This window comes from Hyla sarda, unplaced genomic scaffold (genome assembly GCF_029499605.1).
Source record: "Hyla sarda isolate aHylSar1 unplaced genomic scaffold, aHylSar1.hap1 scaffold_779, whole genome shotgun sequence".
In the NCBI taxonomy this organism is placed as follows: domain Eukaryota; kingdom Metazoa; phylum Chordata; class Amphibia; order Anura; family Hylidae; genus Hyla; species Hyla sarda.
Window position 1 is genome coordinate 46,611 of NW_026610802.1, and position 25,159 is coordinate 71,769.

At 46.4% G+C, this 25,159-nt stretch overlaps 8 non-coding genes and 4 pseudogenes across 8 annotated transcripts; all 12 read right to left on the bottom strand.

Annotated features, from left to right (window-relative positions):
• Positions 1–1,055: 1,055 nt before the first annotated feature.
• Positions 1,056–1,279, bottom strand: LOC130346223 (U2 spliceosomal RNA; annotated as a pseudogene).
• A 658-nt stretch (positions 1,280–1,937) lies between these two features.
• On the bottom strand, positions 1,938–2,097 carry LOC130346227 (U2 spliceosomal RNA; annotated as a pseudogene).
• A 2,089-nt stretch (positions 2,098–4,186) lies between these two features.
• LOC130346286 (U2 spliceosomal RNA) lies at positions 4,187–4,367 on the bottom strand (annotated as a pseudogene).
• A 693-nt stretch (positions 4,368–5,060) lies between these two features.
• LOC130346226 (U2 spliceosomal RNA) lies at positions 5,061–5,220 on the bottom strand (annotated as a pseudogene).
• A 2,090-nt stretch (positions 5,221–7,310) lies between these two features.
• On the bottom strand, positions 7,311–7,501 carry LOC130346247 (U2 spliceosomal RNA). The gene has a single exon (XR_008884584.1). It is a non-coding gene; the product is annotated as a U2 spliceosomal RNA (small nuclear RNA).
• A 2,091-nt stretch (positions 7,502–9,592) lies between these two features.
• LOC130346248 (U2 spliceosomal RNA) lies at positions 9,593–9,783 on the bottom strand. The gene has a single exon (XR_008884585.1). It is a non-coding gene; the product is annotated as a U2 spliceosomal RNA (small nuclear RNA).
• Positions 9,784–11,877: 2,094 nt separating this feature from the next.
• Positions 11,878–12,068, bottom strand: LOC130346249 (U2 spliceosomal RNA). The gene has a single exon (XR_008884586.1). It is a non-coding gene; the product is annotated as a U2 spliceosomal RNA (small nuclear RNA).
• A 2,087-nt stretch (positions 12,069–14,155) lies between these two features.
• Positions 14,156–14,346, bottom strand: LOC130346250 (U2 spliceosomal RNA). Its single transcript, XR_008884587.1, has one exon. It is a non-coding gene; the product is annotated as a U2 spliceosomal RNA (small nuclear RNA).
• A 2,097-nt stretch (positions 14,347–16,443) lies between these two features.
• On the bottom strand, positions 16,444–16,634 carry LOC130346251 (U2 spliceosomal RNA). Its single transcript, XR_008884588.1, has one exon. It is a non-coding gene; the product is annotated as a U2 spliceosomal RNA (small nuclear RNA).
• A 2,087-nt stretch (positions 16,635–18,721) lies between these two features.
• Positions 18,722–18,912, bottom strand: LOC130346252 (U2 spliceosomal RNA). The gene has a single exon (XR_008884589.1). It is a non-coding gene; the product is annotated as a U2 spliceosomal RNA (small nuclear RNA).
• A 2,087-nt stretch (positions 18,913–20,999) lies between these two features.
• On the bottom strand, positions 21,000–21,190 carry LOC130346245 (U2 spliceosomal RNA). The gene has a single exon (XR_008884582.1). It is a non-coding gene; the product is annotated as a U2 spliceosomal RNA (small nuclear RNA).
• A 2,095-nt stretch (positions 21,191–23,285) lies between these two features.
• LOC130346253 (U2 spliceosomal RNA) lies at positions 23,286–23,476 on the bottom strand. The gene has a single exon (XR_008884590.1). It is a non-coding gene; the product is annotated as a U2 spliceosomal RNA (small nuclear RNA).
• Positions 23,477–25,159: the final 1,683 nt, after the last annotated feature.

Below are 25,159 nucleotides of genomic sequence, written 5' to 3' on the forward strand. Positions count from 1 at the left end.
TTCTTTTTCTTCTTTTTTTTCGTCTAATGCATACCCCATCAGTGCAGCAATGCTTATTCAATACCGCCAGCAGATGGAGACACTGGGGGATAATTTTCTAAGGATTTATACTGATTTTTCCTGTCTGAATTTGTCGCACAGAAAGTTGCAGGCCAAATATGTGTGACATTTCTGCGACTTTAGCTTCTAGAGCATTTTTACAACATTATACATAGGTGCTGAATACATAAAAAGCGACTGTTCAGCGACAGACAAGTCGCATCGGCTGAAAGTAGGCCAGAATGTCAGTCCATGTTGGAGCAGGTTTAGATACAGTCTAAAGCATAGATCTCAAAGTCTGTGCACAGAATTTAGCAAGGGCCTCGCACCTTCTGATGCATCAGGTAGGTGCACAATAGCATAGCCTAACCCTCTGTACTTTGGTCTATATTGATGCGGGACATAGACAGCCAGCTGATGACCAATCCATTAGTGCAATGGATGGCTGGAAGCATTTGTCTTTGCCTTTGCAATACCACAGAAGCAATGCATGGTCAATGTACAGCAATGACACACCTGTGTGAACAGCCAGGAGACCCCCCCCCCCCCCCCCATGTTATGTTACATAGTTACATAGTTAGTACGGTCGAAAAAAGACATATGTCCATCAAGTTCAACCAGGGAATTAAGGGGTAGGGGTGTGGCGCGATATTGGGGAAGGGATGAGATTTTATATTTCTTCATAAGCATTAATCTTATTTTGTCAATTAGGAACATTCAGCACCCACCCGCTATCAAGGCAGCTGCCTATCATGTCATGCCCTACCTGCACAGGTGTGCTGGCTACTCAAATGATCCAATTAAGGAGGCCATTTAGTCAGCAGCAGCAGAAGTCCTGTGCCTGGACGCTCCAACAGGGGCCAGACACAAGCAGAAGCAGAAGCAGCAGAAGCAGCAGCAGCACCACCTTTTGTTTTTTGGCTGCAGCAGCAGCAAGGCCCACAGGGCTGGCTAGCTGGCTAGCCAGCAAGCAGGTAGCAATGAAAGTAGGAATCTTTCTTTTTAACCCTGTAAGGGGGTGGTGCACTGTACCCGAAGATACTGCCATATCGGGTCAATGCATAGGGCGACGGAAGCAAGCTTCGAAATCGGCCCCCGTTCTCAAAAATCCATTTAATATATGGTCCCCAGATAGGGGACGTATCAGATATTAAACTGATAAGAACAGATTTTTTTTTTTTTTTTTTTTATTTTAAGCCGAGGAACGTGCTTTCGATTCACCCAAAGTGCAAGAAAAAGTGCAAACGTGTTACACTAAAAAAAAACGTGCACAAAGGATGCGGTCTATCGCAAGCCCTTCTCCGATAGGAGAGAGGCCCCCCAACAAACCTTACCCTTCGCCTCCGGACCAAAAGGTACCTGCGAGGTTCCAGGTTCGATGTCCCTTTTCGCCAAAGCTACTAGGGGACCACAAATGCTCCCGGCATCCCCCTTGGCGTTGGCCAAGGTATCTGCCCGCAGAGCCGATTACGGTAGGTACCCTGCCAAAGCAGGGGTACCCGGGGTGTTTGCAGGGAGGTGCGGAACCTAATGGCCACACACACCTCCCCTAGACCGCCAGGAGGGACACCCAGAAGGGCTACCGCATCCTGACAAATCCTGTGAACACACAACACGCAAAAAGTGACACAGTGAGACAAAAAAATAAATAAATAAGTGAATGTGTGCAGATATACTGCCCGGACATCCGGCCGGATCTATAAAAATTTCTCTGATCCTAGCCAGAAGGCCGGGAATCAAGAGGTGAGTGCCACAAGGTGAAGAGATTATGGTGCCCGTGCTTCAACTCAGTGAGCCTATTCTCCCAGTGAGTTTCGGCACCTCGGGGTCACCACTCCCCGAGGCACAAAAGTACCTCGGCTCTAGACCCTCTCAGCCTCATGGCGAGACCCGGAGGGAACAGGTCACATCGGGGCAGCCGTCGAGCTGATTCCTCAGAACCAGCCCCGGAAAGCCCTGGTACACCTGCATCCTCCATGCAGCACCCATCCCCACCAGCATGAAAACTGATAAGAACAGATACTACACTTGATCTTAGCCAAAAGGCCGAGAAGCGATAACCGTGAAAGGGGCGGGCCCAACAAGGTCCCCTTCATGGGCACTATCACTGCTTGCTGTCAGGGAGGCTGCCAGACAATTTTCCATGCACACTCTGGGCTGGGGGGCAGTCAACCACCAGTACACACAGCAGAACCTAAACCCATACCATTATTGCTAAGCAGCAAGACAGGGGCCCATTGCACTCCCACGGGGCCTTTTTAAATGCAATCCATAACCCGGATTTGCCAGGAACCCTTCTTACTCCTCCTACTTGCATGTGACACTGGGCTTAGGATCTGCATAGGAAACACACACACAAGCACACACCTACCTTTGTTGCCTGCAGATGCCTCCTTGGCTGTCCCCAAACGGTATCAAACCAACACCCACGGGAAGCTGTAAGCATAGAGGACATGCCTGCACCCCATTGGACTTACCTGTGTGGGTTAAATCCGGGTTATTTGACAACCTATGGCGGTGATGGTTCTGCTCAGGCAGAGCAGTGCTGATGCTCCTCATAAAGCTGTCGCTGCTGTGAAGGTTCTAGGTGACATCACAAATCCCTATGGTTACATACACAACAAAGCTGGGTTGTTGTTGTTTACACTCTGCAAGGCCTGTGGAAGTGAGTGACATCATAGCACTGTAGTTCTGAGGGTTCAAGATGGATGCAACAATCTCCTGTTGCTTCTATGAAGGCCGTAATAGACGACATCACCAAACAGCTCCATAGTCACATACACAGCAAAGGAGAGATGTTGTTTACACCTAGTGATGTCAGTGGTATTGAGTGACATCACAGCACAGTGCTAAGGCTCCTGGGCCTGGACACAGCAGCGGCTGCAATATCTCAACGGAGAATACGTTTATATCTATGTGTGTGTGTGCGCATATATATATATATATATATATATATATATATATATATATATATTTCTCCGCCGAAATCACTTTTAAACCCATTTCCACCTTTTTTTCCCTTCTCTTCCTCTTACTTTTTTTTCACGTTTTTTTACGTTTTTCTCCTTTTCGCCTCTTTTCTGGGCGTATTATTCTTCTTTTTCTTCTTTTTTTTCGTCTAATGCATACCCCATCAGTGCAGCAATGCTTATTCAATACCGCCAGCAGATGGAGACACTGGGGGATAATTTTCTAAGGATTTATACTGATTTTTCCTGTCTGAATTTGTCGCACAGAAAGTTGCAGGCCAAATATGTGTGACATTTCTGCGACTTTAGCTTCTAGAGCATTTTTACAACATTATACATAGGTGCTGAATACATAAAAAGCGACTGTTCAGCGACAGACAAGTCGCATCGGCTGAAAGTAGGCCAGAATGTCAGTCCATGTTGGAGCAGGTTTAGATACAGTCTAAAGCATAGATCTCAAAGTCTGTGCACAGAATTTAGCAAGGGCCTCGCACCTTCTGATGCATCAGGTAGGTGCACAATAGCATAGCCTAACCCTCTGTACTTTGGTCTATATTGATGCGGGACATAGACAGCCAGCTGATGACCAATCCATTAGTGCAATGGATGGCTGGAAGCATTTGTCTTTGCCTTTGCAATACCACAGAAGCAATGCATGGTCAATGTACAGCAATGACACACCTGTGTGAACAGCCAGGAGACCCCCCCCCCCCCCATGTTATGTTACATAGTTACATAGTTAGTACGGTCGAAAAAAGACATATGTCCATCAAGTTCAACCAGGGAATTAAGGGGTAGGGGTGTGGCGCGATATTGGGGAAGGGATGAGATTTTATATTTCTTCATAAGCATTAATCTTATTTTGTCAATTAGGAACATTCAGCACCCACCCGCTATCAAGGCAGCTGCCTATCATGTCATGCCCTACCTGCACAGGTGTGCTGGCTACTCAAATGATCCAATTAAGGAGGCCATTTAGTCAGCAGCAGCAGAAGTCCTGTGCCTGGACGCTCCAACAGGGGCCAGACACAAGCAGAAGCAGAAGCAGCAGAAGCAGCAGCAGCACCACCTTTTGTTTTTTGGCTGCAGCACCAGTAAGGCCCACAGGGCTGGCTAGCTGGCTAGCCAGCAAGCAGGTAGCAATGAAAGTAGGAATCTTTCTTTTTAACCCTGTAAGGGGGTGGTGCACTGTACCCGAAGATACTGCCATATCGGGTCAATGCATAGGGCGACGGAAGCAAGCTTCGAAATCGGCCCCCGTTCTCAAAAATCCATTTAATATATGGTCCCCAGATAGGGGACGTATCAGATATTAAACTGATAAGAACAGATTTTTTTCTTTTTTTATCTAAAGCCGAGGAACGTGCTTTCGATTCACCCAAAGTGCAAGAAAAAGTGCAAACGTGTTACACTAAAAAAACGTGCACAAAGGATGCGGTCTATCGCAAGCCCTTCTCCGATAGGAGAGAGGCCCCCCAACAAACCTTACCCTTCGCCTCCGGACCAAAAGGTACCTGCGAGGTTCCAGGTTCGATGTCCCTTTTCGCCGAAGCTACTAGGGGACCACAAATGCTCCCGGCATCCCCCTTGGCATTAGCCAAGGTATCTGCCCGCAGAGCCGATTACGGTAGGTACCCTGCCAAAGCAGGAGTACCCGGGGTGTTTGCAGGGAGGTGCGGAACCTAATGGCCACACACACCTCCCCTAGACCGCCAGGAGGGACACCCAGAAGGGCTACCGCATCCTGACAAATCCTGTGAACACACAACACGCAAAAAGTGACACAGTGAGACAAAAAAGAAATAAATAAGTGAATGTGTGCAGATATACTGCCCGGACATCCGGCCGGATCTATAAAAATTTCTCTGATCCTAGCCAGAAGGCCGGGAATCAAGAGGTGAGTGCCACAAGGTGAAGAGATTATGGTGCCCGTGCTTCAACCCAGTGAGTCTATTTTCCCAGTGAGTTTCGGCACCTCGGGGTCACCACTCCCCGAGGCACAAAAGTACCTCGGCTCTAGACCCTCTCAGCCTCATGGCGAGACCCGGAGGGAACAGGTCACATCGGGGCAGCTGTCGAGCTGATTCCTCAGAACCAGCCCCGGAAAGCCCTGGTACACCTGCATCCTCCATGCAGCACCCATCCCCACCAGCATGAAAACTGATAAGAACAGATACTACACTTGATCTTAGCCAAAAGGCCGAGAAGCGATAACCGTGAAAGGGGCGGGCCCAACAAGGTCCCCTTCATGGGCACTATCACTGCTTGCTGTCAGGGAGGCTGCCAGACAATTTTCCATGCACACTCTGGGCTGGGGGGCAGTCAACCACCAGTACACACAGCAGAACCTAAACCCATACCATTATTGCTAAGCAGCAAGACAGGGGCCCATTGCACTCCCACGGGGCCTTTTTAAATGCAATCCATAACCCGGATTTGCCAGGAACCCTTCTTACTCCTCCTACTTGCATGTGACACTGGGCTTAGGATCTGCATAGGAAACACACACACAAGCACACACCTACCTTTGTTGCCTGCAGATGCCTCCTTGGCTGTCCCCAAACGGTATCAAACCAACACCCACGGGAAGCTGTAAGCATAGAGGACATGCCTGCACCCCATTGGACTTACCTGTGTGGGTTAAATCCGGGTTATTTGACAACCTATGGCGGTGATGGTTCTGCTCAGGCAGAGCAGTGCTGATGCTCCTCATAAAGCTGTCGCTGCTGTGAAGGTTCTAGGTGACATCACAAATCCCTATGGTTACATACACAACAAAGCTGGGTTGTTGTTGTTTACACTCTGCAAGGCCTGTGGAAGTGAGTGACATCATAGCACTGTAGTTCTGAGGGTTCAAGATGGATGCAACAATCTCCTGTTGCTTCTATGAAGGCCGTAATAGACGACATCACCAAACAGCTCCATAGTCACATACACAGCAAAGGAGAGATGTTGTTTACACCTAGTGATGTCAGTGGTATTGAGTGACATCACAGCACAGTGCTAAGGCTCCTGGGCCTGGACACAGCAGCGGCTGCAATATCTCAACGGAGAATACGTTTATATCTATGTGTGTGTGTGCGCATATATATATATATATATATATATATATATATATATATATATATTTCTCCGCCGAAATCACTTTTAAACCCATTTCCACCTTTTTTTCCCTTCTCTTCCTCTTACTTTTTTTTCACGTTTTTTTACGTTTTTCTCCTTTTCGCCTCTTTTCTGGGCGTATTATTCTTCTTTTTCTTCTTTTTTTTCGTCTAATGCATACCCCATCAGTGCAGCAATGCTTATTCAATACCGCCAGCAGATGGAGACACTGGGGGATAATTTTCTAAGGATTTATACTGATTTTTCCTGTCTGAATTTGTCGCACAGAAAGTTGCAGGCCAAATATGTGTGACATTTCTGCGACTTTAGCTTCTAGAGCATTTTTACAACATTATACATAGGTGCTGAATACATAAAAAGCGACTGTTCAGCGACAGACAAGTCGCATCGGCTGAAAGTAGGCCAGAATGTCAGTCCATGTTGGAGCAGGTTTAGATACAGTCTAAAGCATAGATCTCAAAGTCTGTGCACAGAATTTAGCAAGGGCCTCGCACCTTCTGATGCATCAGGTAGGTGCACAATAGCATAGCCTAACCCTCTGTACTTTGGTCTATATTGATGCGGGACATAGACAGCCAGCTGATGACCAATCCATTAGTGCAATGGATGGCTGGAAGCATTTGTCTTTGCCTTTGCAATACCACAGAAGCAATGCATGGTCAATGTACAGCAATGACACACCTGTGTGAACAGCCAGGAGACCCCCCCCCCCCCCCATGTTATGTTACATAGTTACATAGTTAGTACGGTCGAAAAAAGACATATGTCCATCAAGTTCAACCAGGGAATTAAGGGGTAGGGGTGTGGCGCGATATTGGGGAAGGGATGAGATTTTATATTTCTTCATAAGCATTAATCTTATTTTGTCAATTAGGAACATTCAGCACCCACCCGCTATCAAGGCAGCTGCCTATCATGTCATGCCCTACCTGCACAGGTGTGCTGGCTACTCAAATGATCCAATTAAGGAGGCCATTTAGTCAGCAGCAGCAGAAGTCCTGTGCCTGGACGCTCCAACAGGGGCCAGACACAAGCAGAAGCAGAAGCAGCAGAAGCAGCAGCAGCACCACCTTTTGTTTTTTGGCTGCAGCAGCAGCAAGGCCCACAGGGCTGGCTAGCTGGCTAGCCAGCAAGCAGGTAGCAATGAAAGTAGGAATCTTTCTTTTTAACCCTGTAAGGGGGTGGTGCACTGTACCCGAAGATACTGCCATATCGGGTCAATGCATAGGGCGACGGAAGCAAGCTTCGAAATCGGCCCCCGTTCTCAAAAATCCATTTAATATATGGTCCCCAGATAGGGGACGTATCAGATATTAAACTGATAAGAACAGATACTACACTTGATCTTAGCCAAAAGGCCGAGAAGCGATAACCGTGAAAGGGGCGGGCCCAACAAGGTCCCCTTCATGGGCACTATCACTGCTTGCTGTCAGGGAGGCTGCCAGACAATTTTCCATGCACACTCTGGGCTGGGGGGCAGTCAACCACCAGTACACACAGCAGAACCTAAACCCATACCATTATTGCTAAGCAGCAAGACAGGGGCCCATTGCACTCCCACGGGGCCTTTTTAAATGCAATCCATAACCCGGATTTGCCAGGAACCCTTCTTACTCCTCCTACTTGCATGTGACACTGGGCTTAGGATCTGCATAGGAAACACACACACAAGCACACACCTACCTTTGTTGCCTGCAGATGCCTCCTTGGCTGTCCCCAAACGGTATCAAACCAACACCCACGGGAAGCTGTAAGCATAGAGGACATGCCTGCACCCCATTGGACTTACCTGTGTGGGTTAAATCCGGGTTATTTGACAACCTATGGCGGTGATGGTTCTGCTCAGGCAGAGCAGTGCTGATGCTCCTCATAAAGCTGTCGCTGCTGTGAAGGTTCTAGGTGACATCACAAATCCCTATGGTTACATACACAACAAAGCTGGGTTGTTGTTGTTTACACTCTGCAAGGCCTGTGGAAGTGAGTGACATCATAGCACTGTAGTTCTGAGGGTTCAAGATGGATGCAACAATCTCCTGTTGCTTCTATGAAGGCCGTAATAGACGACATCACCAAACAGCTCCATAGTCACATACACAGCAAAGGAGAGATGTTGTTTACACCTAGTGATGTCAGTGGTATTGAGTGACATCACAGCACAGTGCTAAGGCTCCTGGGCCTGGACACAGCAGCGGCTGCAATATCTCAACGGAGAATACGTTTATATCTATGTGTGTGTGTGCGCATATATATATATATATATATATATATATATATATATATATATATATATCTCCGCCGAAATCACTTTTAAACCCATTTCCACCTTTTTTTCCCTTCTCTTCCTCTTACTTTTTTTTCACGTTTTTTTACGTTTTTCTCCTTTTCGCCTCTTTTCTGGGCGTATTATTCTTCTTTTTCTTCTTTTTTTTCGTCTAATGCATACCCCATCAGTGCAGCAATGCTTATTCAATACCGCCAGCAGATGGAGACACTGGGGGATAATTTTCTAAGGATTTATACTGATTTTTCCTGTCTGAATTTGTCGCACAGAAAGTTGCAGGCCAAATATGTGTGACATTTCTGCGACTTTAGCTTCTAGAGCATTTTTACAACATTATACATAGGTGCTGAATACATAAAAAGCGACTGTTCAGCGACAGACAAGTCGCATCGGCTGAAAGTAGGCCAGAATGTCAGTCCATGTTGGAGCAGGTTTAGATACAGTCTAAAGCATAGATCTCAAAGTCTGTGCACAGAATTTAGCAAGGGCCTTGCACCTTCTGATGCATCAGGTAGGTGCACAATAGCATAGCCTAACCCTCTGTACTTTGGTCTATATTGATGCGGGACATAGACAGCCAGCTGATGACCAATCCATTAGTGCAATGGATGGCTGGAAGCATTTGTCTTTGCCTTTGCAATACCACAGAAGCAATGCATGGTCAATGTACAGCAATGACACACCTGTGTGAACAGCCAGGAGACCCCCCCCCCCCCCATGTTATGTTACATAGTTACATAGTTAGTACGGTCGAAAAAAGACATATGTCCATCAAGTTCAACCAGGGAATTAAGGGGTAGGGGTGTGGCGCGATATTGGGGAAGGGATGAGATTTTATATTTCTTCATAAGCATTAATCTTATTTTGTCAATTAGGAACATTCAGCACCCACCCGCTATCAAGGCAGCTGCCTATCATGTCATGCCCTACCTGCACAGGTGTGCTGGCTACTCAAATGATCCAATTAAGGAGGCCATTTAGTCAGCAGCAGCAGAAGTCCTGTGCCTGGACGCTCCAACAGGGGCCAGACACAAGCAGAAGCAGAAGCAGCAGAAGCAGCAGCAGCACCACCTTTTGTTTTTTGGCTGCAGCAGCAGCAAGGCCCACAGGGCTGGCTAGCTGGCTAGCCAGCAAGCAGGTAGCAATGAAAGTAGGAATCTTTCTTTTTAACCCTGTAAGGGGGTGGTGCACTGTACCCGAAGATACTGCCATATCGGGTCAATGCATAGGGCGACGGAAGCAAGCTTCGAAATCGGCCCCCGTTCTCAAAAATCCATTTAATATATGGTCCCCAGATAGGGGACGTATCAGATATTAAACTGATAAGAACAGATACTACACTTGATCTTAGCCAAAAGGCCGAGAAGCGATAACCGTGAAAGGGGCGGGCCCAACAAGGTCCCCTTCATGGGCACTATCACTGCTTGCTGTCAGGGAGGCTGCCAGACAATTTTCCATGCACACTCTGGGCTGGGGGGCAGTCAACCACCAGTACACACAGCAGAACCTAAACCCATACCATTATTGCTAAGCAGCAAGACAGGGGCCCATTGCACTCCCACGGGGCCTTTTTAAATGCAATCCATAACCCGGATTTGCCAGGAACCCTTCTTACTCCTCCTACTTGCATGTGACACTGGGCTTAGGATCTGCATAGGAAACACACACACAAGCACACACCTACCTTTGTTGCCTGCAGATGCCTCCTTGGCTGTCCCCAAACGGTATCAAACCAACACCCACGGGAAGCTGTAAGCATAGAGGACATGCCTGCACCCCATTGGACTTACCTGTGTGGGTTAAATCCGGGTTATTTGACAACCTATGGCGGTGATGGTTCTGCTCAGGCAGAGCAGTGCTGATGCTCCTCATAAAGCTGTCGCTGCTGTGAAGGTTCTAGGTGACATCACAAATCCCTATGGTTACATACACAACAAAGCTGGGTTGTTGTTGTTTACACTCTGCAAGGCCTGTGGAAGTGAGTGACATCATAGCACTGTAGTTCTGAGGGTTCAAGATGGATGCAACAATCTCCTGTTGCTTCTATGAAGGCCGTAATAGACGACATCACCAAACAGCTCCATAGTCACATACACAGCAAAGGAGAGATGTTGTTTACACCTAGTGATGTCAGTGGTATTGAGTGACATCACAGCACAGTGCTAAGGCTCCTGGGCCTGGACACAGCAGCGGCTGCAATATCTCAACGGAGAATACGTTTATATCTATGTGTGTGTGTGCGCATATATATATATATATATATATATATATATATATATATATATATATATTTCTCCGCCGAAATCACTTTTAAACCCATTTCCACCTTTTTTTCCCTTCTCTTCCTCTTACTTTTTTTTCACGTTTTTTTACGTTTTTCTCCTTTTCGCCTCTTTTCTGGGCGTATTATTCTTCTTTTTCTTCTTTTTTTTCGTCTAATGCATACCCCATCAGTGCAGCAATGCTTATTCAATACCGCCAGCAGATGGAGACACTGGGGGATAATTTTCTAAGGATTTATACTGATTTTTCCTGTCTGAATTTGTCGCACAGAAAGTTGCAGGCCAAATATGTGTGACATTTCTGCGACTTTAGCTTCTAGAGCATTTTTACAACATTATACATAGGTGCTGAATACATAAAAAGCGACTGTTCAGCGACAGACAAGTCGCATCGGCTGAAAGTAGGCCAGAATGTCAGTCCATGTTGGAGCAGGTTTAGATACAGTCTAAAGCATAGATCTCAAAGTCTGTGCACAGAATTTAGCAAGGGCCTCGCACCTTCTGATGCATCAGGTAGGTGCACAATAGCATAGCCTAACCCTCTGTACTTTGGTCTATATTGATGCGGGACATAGACAGCCAGCTGATGACCAATCCATTAGTGCAATGGATGGCTGGAAGCATTTGTCTTTGCCTTTGCAATACCACAGAAGCAATGCATGGTCAATGTACAGCAATGACACACCTGTGTGAACAGCCAGGAGACCCCCCCCCCCCCCCATGTTATGTTACATAGTTACATAGTTAGTACGGTCGAAAAAAGACATATGTCCATCAAGTTCAACCAGGGAATTAAGGGGTAGGGGTGTGGCGCGATATTGGGGAAGGGATGAGATTTTATATTTCTTCATAAGCATTAATCTTATTTTGTCAATTAGGAACATTCAGCACCCACCCGCTATCAAGGCAGCTGCCTATCATGTCATGCCCTACCTGCACAGGTGTGCTGGCTACTCAAATGATCCAATTAAGGAGGCCATTTAGTCAGCAGCAGCAGAAGTCCTGTGCCTGGACGCTCCAACAGGGGCCAGACACAAGCAGAAGCAGAAGCAGCAGAAGCAGCAGCAGCACCACCTTTTGTTTTTTGGCTGCAGCAGCAGCAAGGCCCACAGGGCTGGCTAGCTGGCTAGCCAGCAAGCAGGTAGCAATGAAAGTAGGAATCTTTCTTTTTAACCCTGTAAGGGGGTGGTGCACTGTACCCGAAGATACTGCCATATCGGGTCAATGCATAGGGCGACGGAAGCAAGCTTCGAAATCGGCCCCCGTTCTCAAAAATCCATTTAATATATGGTCCCCAGATAGGGGACGTATCAGATATTAAACTGATAAGAACAGATACTACACTTGATCTTAGCCAAAAGGCCGAGAAGCGATAACCGTGAAAGGGGCGGGCCCAACAAGGTCCCCTTCATGGGCACTATCACTGCTTGCTGTCAGGGAGGCTGCCAGACAATTTTCCATGCACACTCTGGGCTGGGGGGCAGTCAACCACCAGTACACACAGCAGAACCTAAACCCATACCATTATTGCTAAGCAGCAAGACAGGGGCCCATTGCACTCCCACGGGGCCTTTTTAAATGCAATCCATAACCCGGATTTGCCAGGAACCCTTCTTACTCCTCCTACTTGCATGTGACACTGGGCTTAGGATCTGCATAGGAAACACACACACAAGCACACACCTACCTTTGTTGCCTGCAGATGCCTCCTTGGCTGTCCCCAAACGGTATCAAACCAACACCCACGGGAAGCTGTAAGCATAGAGGACATGCCTGCACCCCATTGGACTTACCTGTGTGGGTTAAATCCGGGTTATTTGACAACCTATGGCGGTGATGGTTCTGCTCAGGCAGAGCAGTGCTGATGCTCCTCATAAAGCTGTCGCTGCTGTGAAGGTTCTAGGTGACATCACAAATCCCTATGGTTACATACACAACAAAGCTGGGTTGTTGTTGTTTACACTCTGCAAGGCCTGTGGAAGTGAGTGACATCATAGCACTGTAGTTCTGAGGGTTCAAGATGGATGCAACAATCTCCTGTTGCTTCTATGAAGGCCGTAATAGACGACATCACCAAACAGCTCCATAGTCACATACACAGCAAAGGAGAGATGTTGTTTACACCTAGTGATGTCAGTGGTATTGAGTGACATCACAGCACAGTGCTAAGGCTCCTGGGCCTGGACACAGCAGCGGCTGCAATATCTCAACGGAGAATACGTTTATATCTATGTGTGTGTGTGCGCATATATATATATATATATATATATATATATATATATATATATATTTCTCCGCCGAAATCACTTTTAAACCCATTTCCACCTTTTTTTCCCTTCTCTTCCTCTTACTTTTTTTTCACGTTTTTTTACGTTTTTCTCCTTTTCGCCTCTTTTCTGGGCGTATTATTCTTCTTTTTCTTCTTTTTTTTCGTCTAATGCATACCCCATCAGTGCAGCAATGCTTATTCAATACCGCCAGCAGATGGAGACACTGGGGGATAATTTTCTAAGGATTTATACTGATTTTTCCTGTCTGAATTTGTCGCACAGAAAGTTGCAGGCCAAATATGTGTGACATTTCTGCGACTTTAGCTTCTAGAGCATTTTTACAACATTATACATAGGTGCTGAATACATAAAAAGCGACTGTTCAGCGACAGACAAGTCGCATCGGCTGAAAGTAGGCCAGAATGTCAGTCCATGTTGGAGCAGGTTTAGATACAGTCTAAAGCATAGATCTCAAAGTCTGTGCACAGAATTTAGCAAGGGCCTCGCACCTTCTGATGCATCAGGTAGGTGCACAATAGCATAGCCTAACCCTCTGTACTTTGGTCTATATTGATGCGGGACATAGACAGCCAGCTGATGACCAATCCATTAGTGCAATGGATGGCTGGAAGCATTTGTCTTTGCCTTTGCAATACCACAGAAGCAATGCATGGTCAATGTACAGCAATGACACACCTGTGTGAACAGCCAGGAGACCCCCCCCCCCCCCCCATGTTATGTTACATAGTTACATAGTTAGTACGGTCGAAAAAAGACATATGTCCATCAAGTTCAACCAGGGAATTAAGGGGTAGGGGTGTGGCGCGATATTGGGGAAGGGATGAGATTTTATATTTCTTCATAAGCATTAATCTTATTTTGTCAATTAGGAACATTCAGCACCCACCCGCTATCAAGGCAGCTGCCTATCATGTCATGCCCTACCTGCACAGGTGTGCTGGCTACTCAAATGATCCAATTAAGGAGGCCATTTAGTCAGCAGCAGCAGAAGTCCTATGGACGCTCCAACAGGGGCCAGACACAAGCAGAAGCAGAAGCAGCAGAAGCAGCAGCAGCACCACCTTTTGTTTTTTGGCTGCAGCAGCAGCAAGGCCCACAGGGCTGGCTAGCTGGCTAGCCAGCAAGCAGGTAGCAATGAAAGTAGGAATCTTTCTTTTTAACCCTGTAAGGGGGTGGTGCACTGTACCCGAAGATACTGCCATATCGGGTCAATGCATAGGGCGACGGAAGCAAGCTTCGAAATCGGCCCCCGTTCTCAAAAATCCATTTAATATATGGTCCCCAGATAGGGGACGTATCAGATATTAAACTGATAAGAACAGATACTACACTTGATCTTAGCCAAAAGGCCGAGAAGCGATAACCGTGAAAGGGGCGGGCCCAACAAGGTCCCCTTCATGGGCACTATCACTGCTTGCTGTCAGGGAGGCTGCCAGACAATTTTCCATGCACACTCTGGGCTGGGGGGCAGTCAACCACCAGTACACACAGCAGAACCTAAACCCATACCATTATTGCTAAGCAGCAAGACAGGGGCCCATTGCACTCCCACGGGGCCTTTTTAAATGCAATCCATAACCCGGATTTGCCAGGAACCCTTCTTACTCCTCCTACTTGCATGTGACACTGGGCTTAGGATCTGCATAGGAAACACACACACAAGCACACACCTACCTTTGTTGCCTGCAGATGCCTCCTTGGCTGTCCCCAAACGGTATCAAACCAACACCCACGGGAAGCTGTAAGCATAGAGGACATGCCTGCACCCCATTGGACTTACCTGTGTGGGTTAAATCCGGGTTATTTGACAACCTATGGCGGTGATGGTTCTGCTCAGGCAGAGCAGTGCTGATGCTCCTCATAAAGCTGTCGCTGCTGTGAAGGTTCTAGGTGACATCACAAATCCCTATGGTTACATACACAACAAAGCTGGGTTGTTGTTGTTTACACTCTGCAAGGCCTGTGGAAGTGAGTGACATCATAGCACTGTAGTTCTGAGGGTTCAAGATGGATGCAACAATCTCCTGTTGCTTCTATGAAGGCCGTAATAGACGACATCACCAAACAGCTCCATAGTCACATACACAGCAAAGGAGAGATGTTGTTTACACCTAGTGATGTCAGTGGTATTGAGTGACATCACAGCACAGTGCTAAGGCTCCTGGGCCTGGACACAGCAGCGGCTGCAATATCTCAACGGAGAATACGTTTATATCTATGTGTGTGTGTGCGCATATATATATATATATATATATATATATATATATATATATATATATATATTTCTCCGCCGAAATCACTTTTAAACCCATTTCCACCTTTTTTTCCCTTCTCTTCCTCTTACTTTTTTTTCACGTTTTTTTACGTTTTTCTCCTTTTCGCCTCTTTTCTGGGCGTATTATTCTTCTTTTTCTTCTTTTTTTTCGTCTAATGCATACCCCATCAGTGCAGCAATGCTTATTCAATACCGCCAGCAGATGGAGACACTGGGGGATAATTTTCTAAGGATTTATACTGATTTTTCCTGTCTGAATTTGTCGCACAGAAAGTTGCAGGCCAAATATGTGTGACATTTCTGCGACTTTAGCTTCTAGAGCATTTTTACAACATTATACATAGGTGCTGAATACATAAAAAGCGACTGTTCAGCGACAGACAAGTCGCATCGGCTGAAAGTAGGCCAGAATGTCAGTCCATGTTGGAGCAGGTTTAGATACAGTCTAAAGCATAGATCTCAAAGTCTGTGCACAGAATTTAGCAAGGGCCTCGCACCTTCTGATGCATCAGGTAGGTGCACAATAGCATAGCCTAACCCTCTGTACTTTGGTCTATATTGATGCGGGACATAGACAGCCAGCTGATGACCAATCCATTAGTGCAATGGATGGCTGGAAGCATTTGTCTTTGCCTTTGCAATACCACAGAAGCAATGCATGGTCAATGTACAGCAATGACACACCTGTGTGAACAGCCAGGAGACCCCCCTCCCCCCCCCATGTTATGTTACATAGTTACATAGTTAGTACGGTCGAAAAAAGACATATGTCCATCAAGTTCAACCAGGGAATTAAGGGGTAGGGGTGTGGCGCGATATTGGGGAAGGGATGAGATTTTATATTTCTTCATAAGCATTAATCTTATTTTGTCAATTAGGAACATTCAGCACCCACCCGCTATCAAGGCAGCTGCCTATCATGTCATGCCCTACCTGCACAGGTGTGCTGGCTACTCAAATGATCCAATTAAGGAGGCCATTTAGTCAGCAGCAGCAGAAGTCCTGTGCCTGGACGCTCCAACAGGGGCCAGACACAAGCAGAAGCAGAAGCAGCAGAAGCAGCAGCAGCACCACCTTTTGTTTTTTGGCTGCAGCAGCAGCAAGGCCCACAGGGCTGGCTAGCTGGCTAGCCAGCAAGCAGGTAGCAATGAAAGTAGGAATCTTTCTTTTTAACCCTGTAAGGGGGTGGTGCACTGTACCCGAAGATACTGCCATATCGGGTCAATGCATAGGGCGACGGAAGCAAGCTTCGAAATCGGCCCCCGTTCTCAAAAATCCATTTAATATATGGTCCCCAGATAGGGGACGTATCAGATATTAAACTGATAAGAACAGATACTACACTTGATCTTAGCCAAAAGGCCGAGAAGCGATAACCGTGAAAGGGGCGGGCCCAACAAGGTCCCCTTCATGGGCACTATCACTGCTTGCTGTCAGGGAGGCTGCCAGACAATTTTCCATGCACACTCTGGGCTGGGGGGCAGTCAACCACCAGTACACACAGCAGAACCTAAACCCATACCATTATTGCTAAGCAGCAAGACAGGGGCCCATTGCACTCCCACGGGGCCTTTTTAAATGCAATCCATAACCCGGATTTGCCAGGAACCCTTCTTACTCCTCCTACTTGCATGTGACACTGGGCTTAGGATCTGCATAGGAAACACACACACAAGCACACACCTACCTTTGTTGCCTGCAGATGCCTCCTTGGCTGTCCCCAAACGGTATCAAACCAACACCCACGGGAAGCTGTAAGCATAGAGGACATGCCTGCACCCCATTGGACTTACCTGTGTGGGTTAAATCCGGGTTATTTGACAACCTATGGCGGTGATGGTTCTGCTCAGGCAGAGCAGTGCTGATGCTCCTCATAAAGCTGTCGCTGCTGTGAAGGTTCTAGGTGACATCACAAATCCCTATGGTTACATACACAACAAAGCTGGGTTGTTGTTGTTTACACTCTGCAAGGCCTGTGGAAGTGAGTGACATCATAGCACTGTAGTTCTGAGGGTTCAAGATGGATGCAACAATCTCCTGTTGCTTCTATGAAGGCCGTAATAGACGACATCACCAAACAGCTCCATAGTCACATACACAGCAAAGGAGAGATGTTGTTTACACCTAGTGATGTCAGTGGTATTGAGTGACATCACAGCACAGTGCTAAGGCTCCTGGGCCTGGACACAGCAGCGGCTGCAATATCTCAACGGAGAATACGTTTATATCTATGTGTGTGTGTGCGCATATATATATATATATATATATATATATATATATATATATATTTCTCCGCCGAAATCACTTTTAAACCCATTTCCACCTTTTTTTCCCTTCTCTTCCTCTTACTTTTTTTTCACGTTTTTTTACGTTTTTCTCCTTTTCGCCTCTTTTCTGGGCGTATTATTCTTCTTTTTCTTCTTTTTTTTCGTCTAATGCATACCCCATCAGTGCAGAAATGCTTATTCAATACCGCCAGCAGATGGAGACACTGGGGGATAATTTTCTAAGGATTTATACTGATTTTTCCTGTCTGAATTTGTCGCACAGAAAGTTGCAGGCCAAATATGTGTGACATTTCTGCGACTTTAGCTTCTAGAGCATTTTTACAACATTATACATAGGTGCTGAATACATAAAAAGCGACTGTTCAGCGACAGACAAGTCGCATCGGCTGAAAGTAGGCCAGAATGTCAGTCCATGTTGGAGCAGGTTTAGATACAGTCTAAAGCATAGATCTCAAAGTCTGTGCACAGAATTTAGCAAGGGCCTCGCACCTTCTGATGCATCAGGTAGGTGCACAATAGCATAGCCTAACCCTCTGTACTTTGGTCTATATTGATGCGGGACATAGACAGCCAGCTGATGACCAATCCATTAGTGCAATGGATGGCTGGAAGCATTTGTCTTTGCCTTTGCAATACCACAGAAGCAATGCATGGTCAATGTACAGCAATGACACACCTGTGTGAACAGCCAGGAGACCCCCCCCCCCCCCATGTTATGTTACATAGTTACATAGTTAGTACGGTCGAAAAAAGACATATGTCCATCAAGTTCAACCAGGGAATTAAGGGGTAGGGGTGTGGCGCGATATTGGGGAAGGGATGAGATTTTATATTTCTTCATAAGCATTAATCTTATTTTGTCAATTAGGAACATTCAGCACCCACCCGCTATCAAGGCAGCTGCCTATCATGTCATGCCCTACCTGCACAGGTGTGCTGGCTACTCAAATGATCCAATTAAGGAGGCCATTTAGTCAGCAGCAGCAGAAGTCCTGTGCCTGGACGCTCCAACAGGGGCCAGACACAAGCAGAAGCAGAAGCAGCAGAAGCAGCAGCAGCACCACCTTTTGTTTTTTGGCTGCAGCAGCAGCAAGGCCCACAGGGCTGGCTAGCTGGCTAGCCAGCAAGCAGGTAGCAATGAAAGTAGGAATCTTTCTTTTTAACCCTGTAAGGGGGTGGTGCACTGTACCCGAAGATACTGCCATATCGGGTCAATGCATAGGGCGACGGAAGCAAGCTTCGAAATCGGCCCCCGTTCTCAAAAATCCATTTAATATATGGTCCCCAGATAGGGGACGTATCAGATATTAAACTGATAAGAACAGATACTACACTTGATCTTAGCCAAAAGGCCGAGAAGCGATAACCGTGAAAGGGGCGGGCCCAACAAGGTCCCCTTCATGGGCACTATCACTGCTTGCTGTCAGGGAGGCTGCCAGACAATTTTCCATGCACACTCTGGGCTGGGGGGCAGTCAACCACCAGTACACACAGCAGAACCTAAACCCATACCATTATTGCTAAGCAGCAAGACAGGGGCCCATTGCACTCCCACGGGGCCTTTTTAAATGCAATCCATAACCCGGATTTGCCAGGAACCCTTCTTACTCCTCCTACTTGCATGTGACACTGGGCTTAGGATCTGCATAGGAAACACACACACAAGCACACACCTACCTTTGTTGCCTGCAGATGCCTCCTTGGCTGTCCCCAAACGGTATCAAACCAACACCCACGGGAAGCTGTAAGCATAGAGGACATGCCTGCACCCCATTGGACTTACCTGTGTGGGTTAAATCCGGGTTATTTGACAACCTATGGCGGTGATGGTTCTGCTCAGGCAGAGCAGTGCTGATGCTCCTCATAAAGCTGTCGCTGCTGTGAAGGTTCTAGGTGACATCACAAATCCCTATGGTTACATACACAACAAAGCTGGGTTGTTGTTGTTTACACTCTGCAAGGCCTGTGGAAGTGAGTGACATCATAGCACTGTAGTTCTGAGGGTTCAAGATGGATGCAACAATCTCCTGTTGCTTCTATGAAGGCCATAATAGACGACATCACCAAACAGCTCCATAGTCACATACACAGCAAAGGAGAGATGTTGTTTACACCTAGTGATGTCAGTGGTATTGAGTGACATCACAGCACAGTGCTAAGGCTCCTGGGCCTGGACACAGCAGCGGCTGCAATATCTCAACGGAGAATACGTTTATATCTATGTGTGTGTGTGCGCATATATATATATATATATATATATATATATATATATATATATTTCTCCGCCGAAATCACTTTTAAACCCATTTCCACCTTTTTTTCCCTTCTCTTCCTCTTACTTTTTTTTCACGTTTTTTTACGTTTTTCTCCTTTTCGCCTCTTTTCTGGGCGTATTATTCTTCTTTTTCTTCTTTTTTTTCGTCTAATGCATACCCCATCAGTGCAGCAATGCTTATTCAATACCGCCAGCAGATGGAGACACTGGGGGATAATTTTCTAAGGATTTATACTGATTTTTCCTGTCTGAATTTGTCGCACAGAAAGTTGCAGGCCAAATATGTGTGACATTTCTGCGACTTTAGCTTCTAGAGCATTTTTACAACATTATACATAGGTGCTGAATACATAAAAAGCGACTGTTCAGCGACAGACAAGTCGCATCGGCTGAAAGTAGGCCAGAATGTCAGTCCATGTTGGAGCAGGTTTAGATACAGTCTAAAGCATAGATCTCAAAGTCTGTGCACAGAATTTAGCAAGGGCCTCGCACCTTCTGATGCATCAGGTAGGTGCACAATAGCATAGCCTAACCCTCTGTACTTTGGTCTATATTGATGCGGGACATAGACAGCCAGCTGATGACCAATCCATTAGTGCAATGGATGGCTGGAAGCATTTGTCTTTGCCTTTGCAATACCACAGAAGCAATGCATGGTCAATGTACAGCAATGACACACCTGTGTGAACAGCCAGGAGACCCCCCCCCCCCCCATGTTATGTTACATAGTTACATAGTTAGTACGGTCGAAAAAAGACATATGTCCATCAAGTTCAACCAGGGAATTAAGGGGTAGGGGTGTGGCGCGATATTGGGGAAGGGATGAGATTTTATATTTCTTCATAAGCATTAATCTTATTTTGTCAATTAGGAACATTCAGCACCCACCCGCTATCAAGGCAGCTGCCTATCATGTCATGCCCTACCTGCACAGGTGTGCTGGCTACTCAAATGATCCAATTAAGGAGGCCATTTAGTCAGCAGCAGCAGAAGTCCTGTGCCTGGACGCTCCAACAGGGGCCAGACACAAGCAGAAGCAGAAGCAGCAGAAGCAGCAGCAGCACCACCTTTTGTTTTTTGGCTGCAGCAGCAGCAAGGCCCACAGGGCTGGCTAGCTGGCTAGCCAGCAAGCAGGTAGCAATGAAAGTAGGAATCTTTCTTTTTAACCCTGTAAGGAGGTGGTGCACTGTACCCGAAGATACTGCCATATCGGGTCAATGCATAGGGCGACGGAAGCAAGCTTCGAAATCGGCCCCCGTTCTCAAAAATCCATTTAATATATGGTCCCCAGATAGGGGACGTATCAGATATTAAACTGATAAGAACAGATACTACACTTGATCTTAGCCAAAAGGCCGAGAAGCGATAACCGTGAAAGGGGCGGGCCCAACAAGGTCCCCTTCATGGGCACTATCACTGCTTGCTGTCAGGGAGGCTGCCAGACAATTTTCCATGCACACTCTGGGCTGGGGGGCAGTCAACCACCAGTACACACAGCAGAACCTAAACCCATACCATTATTGCTAAGCAGCAAGACAGGGGCCCATTGCACTCCCACGGGGCCTTTTTAAATGCAATCCATAACCCGGATTTGCCAGGAACCCTTCTTACTCCTCCTACTTGCATGTGACACTGGGCTTAGGATCTGCATAGGAAACACACACACAAGCACACACCTACCTTTGTTGCCTGCAGATGCCTCCTTGGCTGTCCCCAAACGGTATCAAACCAACACCCACGGGAAGCTGTAAGCATAGAGGACATGCCTGCACCCCATTGGACTTACCTGTGTGGGTTAAATCCGGGTTATTTGACAACCTATGGCGGTGATGGTTCTGCTCAGGCAGAGCAGTGCTGATGCTCCTCATAAAGCTGTCGCTGCTGTGAAGGTTCTAGGTGACATCACAAATCCCTATGGTTACATACACAACAAAGCTGGGTTGTTGTTGTTTACACTCTGCAAGGCCTGTGGAAGTGAGTGACATCATAGCACTGTAGTTCTGAGGGTTCAAGATGGATGCAACAATCTCCTGTTGCTTCTATGAAGGCCGTAATAGACGACATCACCAAACAGCTCCATAGTCACATACACAGCAAAGGAGAGATGTTGTTTACACCTAGTGATGTCAGTGGTATTGAGTGACATCACAGCACAGTGCTAAGGCTCCTGGGCCTGGACACAGCAGCGGCTGCAATATCTCAACGGAGAATACGTTTATATCTATGTGTGTGTGTGCGCATATATATATATATATATATATATATATATATATATATATATATATATATATATATATATTTCTCCGCCGAAATCACTTTTAAACCCATTTCCACCTTTTTTTCCCTTCTCTTCCTCTTACTTTTTTTTCACGTTTTTTTACGTTTTTCTCCTTTTCGCCTCTTTTCTGGGCGTATTATTCTTCTTTTTCTTCTTTTTTTTCGTCTAATGCATACCCCATCAGTGCAGCAATGCTTATTCAATACCGCCAGCAGATGGAGACACTGGGGGATAATTTTCTAAGGATTTATACTGATTTTTCCTGTCTGAATTTGTCGCACAGAAAGTTGCAGGCCAAATATGTGTGACATTTCTGCGACTTTAGCTTCTAGAGCATTTTTACAACATTATACATAGGTGCTGAATACATAAAAAGCGACTGTTCAGCGACAGACAAGTCGCATCGGCTGAAAGTAGGCCAGAATGTCAGTCCATGTTGGAGCAGGTTTAGATACAGTCTAAAGCATAGATCTCAAAGTCTGTGCACAGAATTTAGCAAGGGCCTCGCACCTTCTGATGCATCAGGTAGGTGCACAATAGCATAGCCTAACCCTCTGTACTTTGGTCTATATTGATGCGGGACATAGACAGCCAGCTGATGACCAATCCATTAGTGCAATGGATGGCTGGAAGCATTTGTCTTTGCCTTTGCAATACCACAGAAGCAATGCATGGTCAATGTACAGCAATGACACACCTGTGTGAACAGCCAGGAGACCCCCCCCCCATGTTATGTTACATAGTTACATAGTTAGTACGGTCGAAAAAAGACATATGTCCATCAAGTTCAACCAGGGAATTAAGGGGTAGGGGTGTGGCGCGATATTGGGGAAGGGATGAGATTTTATATTTCTTCATAAGCATTAATCTTATTTTGTCAATTAGGAACATTCAGCACCCACCCGCTATCAAGGCAGCTGCCTATCATGTCATGCCCTACCTGCACAGGTGTGCTGGCTACTCAAATGATCCAATTAAGGAGGCCATTTAGTCAGCAGCAGCAGAAGTCCTGTGCCTGGACGCTCCAACAGGGGCCAGACACAAGCAGAAGCAGAAGAAGCAGCAGCAGCACCACCTTTTGTTTTTTGGCTGCAGCAGCAGCAAGGCCCACAGGGCTGGCTAGCTGGCTAGCCAGCAAGCAGGTAGCAATGAAAGTAGGAATCTTTCTTTTTAACCCTGTAAGGGGGTGGTGCACTGTACCCGAAGATACTGCCATATCGGGTCAATGCATAGGGCGACGGAAGCAAGCTTCGAAATCGGCCCCCGTTCTCAAAAATCCATTTAATATATGGTCCCCAGATAGGGGACGTATCAGATATTAAACTGATAAGAACAGATACTACACTTGATCTTAGCCAAAAGGCCGAGAAGCGATAACCGTGAAAGGGGCGGGCCCAACAAGGTCCCCTTCATGGGCACTATCACTGCTTGCTGTCAGGGAGGCTGCCAGACAATTTTCCATGCACACTCTGGGCTGGGGGGCAGTCAACCACCAGTACACACAGCAGAACCTAAACCCATACCATTATTGCTAAGCAGCAAGACAGGGGCCCATTGCACTCCCACGGGGCCTTTTTAAATGCAATCCATAACCCGGATTTGCCAGGAACCCTTCTTACTCCTCCTACTTGCATGTGACACTGGGCTTAGGATCTGCATAGGAAACACACACACAAGCACACACCTACCTTTGTTGCCTGCAGATGCCTCCTTGGCTGTCCCCAAACGGTATCAAACCAACACCCACGGGAAGCTGTAAGCATAGAGGACATGCCTGCACCCCATTGGACTTACCTGTGTGGGTTAAATCCGGGTTATTTGACAACCTATGGCGGTGATGGTTCTGCTCAGGCAGAGCAGTGCTGATGCTCCTCATAAAGCTGTCGCTGCTGTGAAGGTTCTAGGTGACATCACAAATCCCTATGGTTACATACACAACAAAGCTGGGTTGTTGTTGTTTACACTCTGCAAGGCCTGTGGAAGTGAGTGACATCATAGCACTGTAGTTCTGAGGGTTCAAGATGGATGCAACAATCTCCTGTTGCTTCTATGAAGGCCGTAATAGACGACATCACCAAACAGCTCCATAGTCACATACACAGCAAAGGAGAGATGTTGTTTACACCTAGTGATGTCAGTGGTATTGAGTGACATCACAGCACAGTGCTAAGGCTCCTGGGCCTGGACACAGCAGCGGCTGCAATATCTCAACGGAGAATACGTTTATATCTATGTGTGTGTGTGCGCATATATATATATATATATATATATATATATATATATATATATATATATTTCTCCGCCGAAATCACTTTTAAACCCATTTCCACCTTTTTTTCCCTTCTCTTCCTCTTACTTTTTTTTCACGTTTTTTTACGTTTTTCTCCTTTTCGCCTCTTTTCTGGGCGTATTATTCTTCTTTTTCTTCTTTTTTTTCGTCTAATGCATACCCCATCAGTGCAGCAATGCTTATTCAATACCGCCAGCAGATGGAGACACTGGGGGATAATTTTCTAAGGATTTATACTGATTTTTCCTGTCTGAATTTGTCGCACAGAAAGTTGCAGGCCAAATATGTGTGACATTTCTGCGACTTTAGCTTCTAGAGCATTTTTACAACATTATACATAGGTGCTGAATACATAAAAAGCGACTGTTCAGCGACAGACAAGTCGCATCGGCTGAAAGTAGGCCAGAATGTCAGTCCATGTTGGAGCAGGTTTAGATACAGTCTAAAGCATAGATCTCAAAGTCTGTGCACAGAATTTAGCAAGGGCCTCGCACCTTCTGATGCATCAGGTAGGTGCACAATAGCATAGCCTAACCCTCTGTACTTTGGTCTATATTGATGCGGGACATAGACAGCCAGCTGATGACCAATCCATTAGTGCAATGGATGGCTGGAAGCATTTGTCTTTGCCTTTGCAATACCACAGAAGCAATGCATGGTCAATGTACAGCAATGACACACCTGTGTGAACAGCCAGGAGACCCCCCCCCCCCCATGTTATGTTACATAGTTACATAGTTAGTACGGTCGAAAAAAGACATATGTCCA